The sequence below is a fragment of the Amblyomma mixtum genome, chromosome 7 (assembly GCF_055824585.1).
Source record: "Amblyomma mixtum isolate Tamu chromosome 7, ASM5582458v1, whole genome shotgun sequence".
Lineage (NCBI taxonomy): Eukaryota > Metazoa > Arthropoda > Arachnida > Ixodida > Ixodidae > Amblyomma > Amblyomma mixtum.
This window is the reverse complement of record NC_143018.1, coordinates 110,437,017-110,446,688: the sequence shown is the minus strand read 5'-3', so window position 1 is coordinate 110,446,688 and position 9,672 is coordinate 110,437,017. Positions and strand designations below refer to the sequence as shown.

Sequence of the window (9,672 nt, the reverse complement as noted above, 5' to 3'; positions counted from 1 at the left end):
TGCTGCACTGCACATCGAGAGAGAGAGAGGTGGCTCTTTAAGGAAAAGCAGAGATTTTAGCAGGCCTGTATATTCGCTGACATACTACTGTGCGTAAGGGAGGGAGTAGGGGAGTAAAGATGGAAGAATGGTGGTAGAAAAGAGCGCGGTCATTAAGAGGGTTGCAACGCAATAGTTCACTGCATGTGGCTTCCTTGGATGAGACCGAAATCAAGTTGTATGCATGGACAGGGGAATGATCAAGTGTTTGGCAAATTAGAGTGTGTTTAAAACACCAGTAGCCCCTAAATAGACAAATAAGAATAACATTGCACGTTGCTGCTGTCTGCAGCAGCGTAAAGGGCCTAATATGTAGTCCACTGTGAGTGGCACTTGGGTGACGGACTGCATGCATTGTTCATAGTGCACACGTTCGTTGGCGTACGCTGGACATGCGAAGGGAATATGAAGCACAGTCTCAATTGAGCCTGAGTTGTCTCTGCTTGCTCCAAGCGGTATCGTAAAGTTTTCGTCAACGCAAAATCGCATCATTTCCAGTTAAGCCCTTCATTCCAGAGCAACTCGCTTGTTCAAAAAGTATCCGCGGCGTGAGCCCTCTCTCTCTCCTCAGAAACTACTTGACTTTCAGGATGCCGGTGTTGGCCTATTATATATACCGCTGTACCAGAGGTGCTAATGGCTCACGTGTGCCGACAGTCTGGGATTGCCACAGCTACAGAATCTTCGTGCCCGTCTGAGCTTAATGTTTCGCCCATAGTGCACCACGCCAACCCGCTACAACCTCGTACTTTGCAATGCAGGAATTGCTGGCGCTTTGGTCATAGCAGCAAAACTTTCAAATCTGCGACGCCGTACCGACTATGCGGGGAGAACGATTCCGTAGACTTCTGCACATCTGAGGGGCCCACTTGCAGTCTCTGTGGCGGCGTTCAGCCAGCTTATGGGGCTGGCTGTCCTAAACGTTCTGATGAGCAAAATGTTCTGAACATCATCCAGCAGAGAAGGTGCTCTAGAGCTGATGCTTATGCACAATTAGGCAGGAAAAGGCTCTCTTACGGGGGTCTTGCTAGGTCATCTGGGTCTGAGGTAGAGGTGCTGCTGACAAAGACTGTGATTTCAGCTATCGAGAAGGCGCTTACAGGCGTTGTGGACCGTATGTCCATATTGAAAAATCCGGTATCGCGGCAAACCGGATTTTACCGGAACATATCGGTTTCATACCGGTCCGGTATGACTCTCATACCGGCGAGACCCGTCCGGTTAGATGGCTATACCGGTTCATACCGGTCCGGTATCGATCCCAAACCGGACAGACCGTTCCGGTACGGAGCTCATACCGGGCAATCCATTCCCGGTTCGAAGCTCAAATCGGACAGACCAGTCCGGTACGGAGCTCAAACCGGACAGACTAGTCCGGTACGGAGCTCAAACCGGACATACCAGCCTGTATTCAGAGCGATATGTGCTGCGGTTTTGGTCCTTGGTCTGCAGATTGACTGTTGTACGCCAGCAGATATTTATTAGGGGAAGGGGGGTGGGGGGGCAGCGTGCGCATAAGTGCGATAATCAACACACACACGGTTTTGCTGAAAGGGCTAGCAAAAGAAAAGGGCTAAGCGTGAGCTTCGCAGTGGCAAAACATGCAGTTTGTGCATGAAAGGCGGGGGCTGTATGAAGGGGAATTGCGGGCAACCGCCATATTGGCTTCCTGTGCAGCACCCTGACAAAGCCAGAGCGGCTGTGTGCGGGCAAACGGCTAGTATATATCCGCCAGCAGCCTTCGTAAGTCCTTTGAAGATTACTCTGTATTTCACAGTGCAGAACTTCAAGACTGGCTGATAAACATGGCGAGCCTCCGGTGACTGCGCCAGAGGCTCCAAAAGGTTTGTTACTGTCGCGTTCATTGCAGCAGCTTTCTTAATGTTCGCTAGCGGCAGCCTCTAGCGACGCACCGATGAAGAAAGAAAATTCTTGGTTTCCGTGCAGGAATTCTTTGCTCTTCTTCTTCAAGTGATCGCCCACTGATAACGCAACTTGTCCAAGCGTCATCGCCAGCGGCCCCACCCTTCACTCTATCAGGAACACATACTAATCACAAATCGCCCAGAACATTTCTATCGACGAACAAGAAAAGGTTAATTCAACGGAGCCGGCAGCTTGGGGTGTTCCCTTAAGGGCGACGCTTCGTGCTAGCTATAAGATACAGCGCTCGAGAGAACAAAATAAAAACAAAAACCACCTGTAGAAACCTTACACGAGTAACCCGTCTTTGCGCAATTTTTTTAAAGCTTTTTTCTTTTCTCTCCTCACCGCCTTGCCTTTTCCTGGGTCCGGTCGCAAAAAAAAAAAAAAAAAAAACCTGCGCATTCCTGGCTTTTCTATCGGCCTTTGTTCCTTCCCCTTGGGCTCCTCTGTGTCTGTCATGTCCCTTCCAGTGCCGTTCCCCGAAGCGGCGCGGAGGCGCTCACACTACAACCCACGACCGAGCATTTTAAGCCGCCCTCCCGACCACTCTCCCCGCGAGGCTTCCATGAAGTGGCGAGGAGGTTCCGATTCTGCTTGTTCACTGTGCCCGGTCGCAGCGCGGTGACTTTATGCAGAAGTCCTCCCCCACCTTTCCTGATTTTGTTTGGAACAGGTTTTTCACTCCTGCGGCTGGTTGAGTGTCAAGCGATGAAGGTAGCTGCGAAAACACGCTGGCACTCGCTCGTTGGCGTTGAATTTGTGTTATACAATTTTTTGCGCCTTTCTTCGTTTTGCCTTGATCAATCCATGATCAAAGATGACATTGCCTTCAATGCGTACGTCCAGTGCAAATATGGTGGAACCCTATCATCCTTGTCTCAGTGATGAATGACTTCGCTCCGAAAGACGTGACTGGTGAACATTTGACCGGTGGAGGCCACGGCGGTGAAGGCGGATTTTATGACGGCGACGTCGTGCTGCTAGGACGTAAGTACGCATTTTAAATCACTCTGTTCTTTAAGTACTGCCTCCGTTTCGGGTATATGCTCGGCGTCAACAGAAACGTTCTAACTGTCCAGTGTCTTTTTAACTAAAACTTTGTAGATTGCACAGCGTAGAGCGACGAAATAGCGCAAAATTTTCTTTTAGTTACATACCGAAATTGCTTGTCCTTCATGATAACACGACTAAAATTAGTTTTATAGTCTGTATTCTTTCTTTACAGAGGCATGTGGTGTACACGTGCGGGAGCAATCATCGATAAGCGTCCTGAGGGGGAGCGGCTCAAGCCCTTGAACAAACATCAAGCATCGCATCGATGCTGCGGTATGTGCCGTAAATAATAGAGGCTGACGACGCAAGCATCGGAATCGTCCGAGCAAACCTGTTTACACACCAACAATGTTACGACGCAGAGTTTCAATACATTATTGATTCAAATATGGAATGCGTGAGGTGCATTCACGATACTGAGCATTGCCAATGCTCAGGGCCTGGCGTCTTGAGACGCCTTGCTTGTCTGTGGCTTGTCTGGGCCCACGAGTACCCGCAATTCAGAGCCCTGTTTGTGCTGCTGGGGTATGCATTTGTAATTATTGCATACAGGTGTACCTCGGGAATGGAATTTTTATTCCTTCGGCAACGTGGGCAGCAGTTATGGTGGCACCCAAAGATTCGCGTTTCTGCAAGGACGCAGCCTTTGGACGACTCCACAACTCCTGGAAAGGCGCGTTACAGGGCAAGCTTGCCATCGGAACCTGAAGTCAGAAGCCTCGACAGTGGGCAGGAAGCCAATGACCCCTGAAAAGCTACAAGCCATTGGCCGTAAGTTGCATGTCACAGTGCTCAATGCATTATGTTGTGTGTCAGTGCCCAATTAAATGATAAGGTGGGGGCATTATGTACTACCAATCATATTTTCTTTTCTGCAGGTGCTTTTCACTACTTCATTGGCCAGCACCCTGTAGAGACCCCAGCGCCGGTAGATCGCCGCAAAGAGTTAAATTATTACCTCAGTGGGCTGGTTCAAGACATGCAAAAAAAATAAACATCTTTTGGAGTTTTTGATGCATTATAATACTCACCAAGCTACCAATACTTGGTAAAAGCTGGGAGCAAATAACACAATTGCACATCGACTGCAATACGAGTCGCTGATAATCGCAGATTACCAGTGTCTGAGGCTCTGTATATTGCAGCATTTGGCATGTACACTTATGGCCCCAGTTTTTGGGCAGATTTAGTCCAAGTGGAATATATTGAAGCATTTTATTCCTGACTTTTTCCTGTGATACAGGGCCTCCTGTATAATACGGGCCTAGCCTGTAGAATACAGGACTGTCCTGTAATCCGGTATGAATTTTAAACCGGAACCGCATACCGGGTTATTGTACAGGATTTGCGATACCGGATTACCGGAGTATCCTGTACAAAACAGGAGAGTCCTGTATTATACAGGACTGTCCTGTTTTATACAGGATATTCCGGTAATCCGGTATCGCAAATCCTGTACAATAACCCGGTATGCGGTTCCGGTTTAAAATTCATACGGGATTTTTCAGTAGGGGTCGACTACCTTCAGTGAAGCTCTATCCCAGATCATTTATAGTCAGGTTGCTCCTTCAACTGTTGGCCTTCCCGTTTCATTAACTAGTCCTTTGCAGATGAATGCGCATTGTATAGGGCCGTTGATAGTCCGAATCAGTGTGTGCAGTTACAGAATGATTTGAACAGGGTGTCTGATTGGTGTAAGAAATGGGGTATGTTTATTAACTTGCAGAAATCTGTGTATATGCGAGTCACAAAAAAAGAAAAAGCCCCATGAATTCTCTTATACAATTAATTGGACAAAACTTTCGTCAGTATCAGAATACAAATATATCGGCGTCTTCATAACCTCCAACCTAAGCTGGAGACGACATATCGACTATGTAACAGGAAAGGCATGTCGCGTTCTTGGTTTTCTAAGGCGTATCACCAAGCAATTCCCTTTAGAAACAAAAGAGTTACTTTTCATGACAAACGTTCGCTCGGTTCTCGAATATGCCCGTGCAGTATGGGACCCTTGGCATAAAACGGATATAGATAAACTTGAGAGGGTACAAAACTTGGGTATCCGATATGTCTTTAATAACTATACGAGGAGTTTTAGCGTTTCACGTGAAAAAAACTCGCTGAGATGGAAGACGCTTGAAAAACGTAGATATTGTTTGAGGTTAGAATTTTTTCATATTATTTACTATTCCAATACTGGCATAAACCGTGACGTGTACATCCATTCACCAAGCGATATTTCGCTACGCCGTGACCATCGATTAAATGTTAAGGAAATTAACTGTAAATCAGGGATGTAAAAATATGCTTTTTTCCCTAGGTCTATAAGAGATTGGAACCGCCTCTCTGAAGAGCTGGTATTAATTACGTCAGGTGATTTATTCTCATCTCTGTGAATGCTGTTTTTAGGCTGTATTAATGTTGCATCATGGTTTCATTGTATGTGCTGCACTCTGTTACCTTTTTCTTTCGTTCGTATGATGTGTTATTCCCCCCCACTGTAATGCCACTTGTGGCGCTCTGGGTATTACAATAAACAAATAAGCATAGGCTTTCCGGTCTCTCTCCCCTGAATCCTATTCCTGTTACGTCCTCGTCGGTGCCTGCACATGGTTCCTGGAGTCTCTCTACCGCTTGCACTACGGACGTAGGGATGATGAATCATTCCCGGGAGCGTCGAGCTCCTTCCTCTCCGTCCAAGTCTGCCCTCCAAAACAACAAAAGCAACAAAAGTTCCTCCAGTAATCCGCATCACACCGATGTGTTAAAGGAGGCTGTCACGGCATCACTGCTTTTGCATTAATCATGGCGAAGTTAAAGGTCGCACGTTGGAATTGCCGTTCAGTTGCATCGTCATTTCACGATTTATCTCATTATTTCTCACTATTTATTTGCCACCTAATCTCACAATTCGACCGAGACATAATTTTACTTCTAAAAACTTGGCGTACTCCTATTAGGTCATCCTCTGTCGAACTTTTCCGGGTATTCGGAGCCGACGCAGTTGCGGCCTGGTTGCAGGCTTGTGAACATTAATTTCTTCTTAATTTTTTTCATCGGTCGCATATGTCACAGCAAATTCAAAGTCCTGACTGTGAATTGTGTCTTTTGATATCGCAATTCCACAGGGTTTTCCGCTTATCGTTGCTACTGTCCACTTTTCTTGAGGTGTCCCTAGTACAGATCATTAAAAGAGCGGTGATTGCTGGTGATTTCAATTCTCATCACGTAATCTGGGGTTTTAGTGCAGGTTCATGTGGGCAGCTCCTTGGTCATGGATGTTGGGAAGAACGTGCGTTGCTGCAACAGTTCAGGAGTTACTTAAATGCGTTCCGATTAGCGGTCTGTCATTGACTTAACATTGGCCATGAACAGACGGCAGGTTTCTTCGTGGTCTACATTGGATTGTGGTACTTCCAGTAAACACTTTTCGATAGCTTTCACCACAGTAGCTTGTCCCCTCAGAGTGACTGCTTCTCCACAAAAATTCGTAAACTCCACACTTTTCAAAGAAACTTGTGTAATCCTCTTTCTCCTTCATTGCATCATCTGTTAACTTGGATCGCGCTCAGCAAGTTCCCTATTTCCTGTTAGGGGCCTCTGAGCGTTCCGTGCTAAGTACTAAGTACTAAGTACTAAGAGGTATTTGGAAAGGAATAATGGTGCCGGGACTTACTTTCGGCAATGCGGTTCTGTGCTTAAGGGCAGAAGTTCAGTCGAGATTAGACGTAAATCAGAGAGCTGTTGGAAGATTAGCACTAGGTGCCCACGGCAAAACCACAAACGAGGCAGTACAAGGGGATATGGGCTGGGCATCGTTCGAGGCACGGGAAGCTAAGAGTAAAATACTATATGAAGAACGCCTGAGGAAATTGGACGATAACAGATGGGCAGCTAAGGTATTTAAATATTTATACAGAAAGAACGTTGACTCACAGTGGCGGAAAAGAACTAGAAAACTAACCAGTAAGTATGCCGGTCATGAGGACGGAGAAAGAAAGAGCATTAAACGACAGGTTAAAAACGCGGAAGTTAAAAATTGGATGAATTCAATGGAAAAGAAACATAGTGTAGAACTATATCGATTCTGGAAAAGGCAGATCAGGAAAGAATTTTTCTATGATAACTCAAGAGGCAGTGCCCTACTTTTTGAAGCTAGATCAGGGTGTCTTAGAACGCGCAGCTACAAAAAGAACTTTAACGAAGAAGATGACACATGTGCAGTGTGTGGTAGATCTGTGGAAACAATTGAACACCTCATAATCAAATGTGATGGTATCCATCCGGATGTCGGTGCAGGCACAGTCACTCTTTCTGAGGCCCTAGGGTTTAAAGATAACAATGGTCATGTAAATAAATCTGCAGTGGAAGTCAGCAAAAAGCGATTGGAGGATTGGTGGCTGAAAAGCAGAGATGTGGCATAAGGTTAGAATAGTAGGAAACCGTAGGCAAAGTTGATGGAGAATCTTAATGAGAATTGCCAACACACTAAACAAAAAAAATAATAAATAAAGAAAAGCTGAGCATGGTGGCAATTGCCACCACCCCGTTTCAAAGGGGGCGCTCCTATCCATCCATCCATCCATCCATCCATCCATCCATCCATCCATCCATCCATCCATCCATCCATCACGGTGCAATCTACGGTCAAAAACAACCAGCTCTCCCTCTGGTGGAATGATGAGTGTGAGAGAGCTTTTCAACTGAGAAAAGATGCCTGCAAAAGCCTCTCTAATACGCACTTCCCGAGGAATGGGTTAAATTGCAATTTTTACCAGGCTTCATTTAAAAGGACCATTGGTAAGACGAACGAGGAACACGACGCAAATTTGAACAGTTATCTATCAAGCCCAAACAACTGTAAAGCTTTTGTGCCGATTCATGGAACGCAACCATAATTCGCCGTCTTCTGAAGTTACAGAGTCAGTGGTACCAAATACAAAGCCTGGCTCTGCTCTTTCAAGCGCGGCTGGTGGTTCCATTCGTCCTACCCCCTCTGCGCGCAGACTTCGTTGCGGTTACACCCTCTGAATTATTTTCCAAAGTTCCTGGCCTCAAACCAGCAGCCTGGATGCGATGGGGTCTTTATCGCTGGGGTGAAGTCTCTTGTGGAAGGCTTTACCTCTGATGTAGTGCATATTGTGAATGTGTCCCTTGGGACAGCTTGGCTCCCTGCTGAAAGGAAAATTGCGAAAATAATCTTACTTCTCAGAGATCCTAAGAAGGGTTCTGTAATCGATTACATTCGGCCAATTTCCCTCTAGTCTAATTTAGTAAAACTTATCAAACGTATTGTTTGCATACGACTTACAGGTCACTTTATTCATTACAAGCCTTCAGTGCTTTTAAGAAAGAGTTTCGTCGTGGGCGCTCTATCTAGACTGCTCATTTAGATTTGAAAAGCAGAATTAGGGTTGCAGTGGAGAAGAAAGAGGTCGCGGCTTTAGTGACTTTGGATATCGCTAAAGTATATGACAACCTACAGCATTCTATACTATTGAGCAAGCTCAACTAAACTGGCGCCTTTTTACATTCTTGCATGGGTGCAGGAATTCCTAAAATATATATTCGGAGGGTTCCTTTCCTTCCGAAACCCTTCCTCAGACTAGAGTTGTGTCTCAGGGATCGGCTCTGTCTCCTTTACTTTTTAACATGCTTATGTGGAACATACCACAGTCAGGGTGATATCAAAGTGTATGTGTATGCGGACAACACAGCCTTTTTGCTTTTGATAGAAACATTCATTCATTTTACCAGCTATTACAGGCCTACGTCAATGCCCTGGAATTATGGCTGGGTAAGTTTCTTCACTCTTAACGAGACCAATTCTTGCGTTCTCGTTTTCCCTCCAGCGTTCCCTCTTTATATGTTTGTAGTGTATCGTAGCTTGTGAATCCCGCAAGTTAAGTCCTTAAAGTACGTAGGCGTAATACACGACCCTCACCTAGACTGTTGACCTCATATCAAAAGCATAGCCCTCGAAGGTGAGCGAGCTCTCGCTCGCCTAACGCGACCGCATATCCAAAGCACTTATCTGCCAATGTGCTAAACGGCCTCCTGGAGGAATATCTGTTCTAGTATGCGAGCCATGCTGTTATGTTCACAGATGCCTCTCAACAAGGCGAAAAAGCAGCAGTAGGTGTTTATTCCCACACCCTGGATTCGTGCTATTCTATCCGGGTCCCTGATAATACACCAATTTTCTCTCCTGAATTTCTCACTAATGGTTTGGCCCTTCAAACAGTTCCCCGCAATATTTCTCAAGTAACATTCTATCGGACTGTCTCAGTCTTGGCAGCGCTTGGAAGTTTGCAAACTAGTCTCTTGTACTGATCCCTAATGTACTTTGTGCCACTTGATGTGCAAGAAGCACGTTTTCAGCGGATCCCAGGGCACTGCGGCATTGCTTCAAATTCGATGGCCGATTTCTTAGTGAAATAAGCCGTCAATGGACCTATTTCCCATGTCGTTCTGGACCTCACCAGGCTGACCACGACCCGTTATGAACGTTACCTAAGCCATGAGCCCATCCTTGGTACAGCGGAATTCGAACATATAAAATTCACATGGAACATATGTCCTAGCGCATCAAGGCAGTGTGAGGTTTCCATGACGCTGTTGCGCTACAGGATTCCTCGCCTGAATCTATATTTC

At 46.0% G+C, this 9,672-nt stretch overlaps 1 long non-coding RNA gene across 2 annotated transcripts; it reads left to right on the top strand.

The window, feature by feature from the left end:
- Window positions 1-2,895: 2,895 nt before the first annotated feature.
- On the top strand, window positions 2,896-4,233 carry LOC149337205 (uncharacterized). Of its 2 annotated transcripts, XR_016284607.1 has the most exons (4): window positions 2,896-2,952; window positions 3,191-3,291; window positions 3,571-3,789; window positions 3,897-4,233. It is a non-coding gene; the product is annotated as an uncharacterized LOC149337205 (long non-coding RNA). The 2 variants fall into 2 exon arrangements; XR_016284606.1 differs by having other exon boundaries at window positions 3,571-4,233.
- The last annotated feature ends 5,439 nt before the right edge of the window (window positions 4,234-9,672 follow it).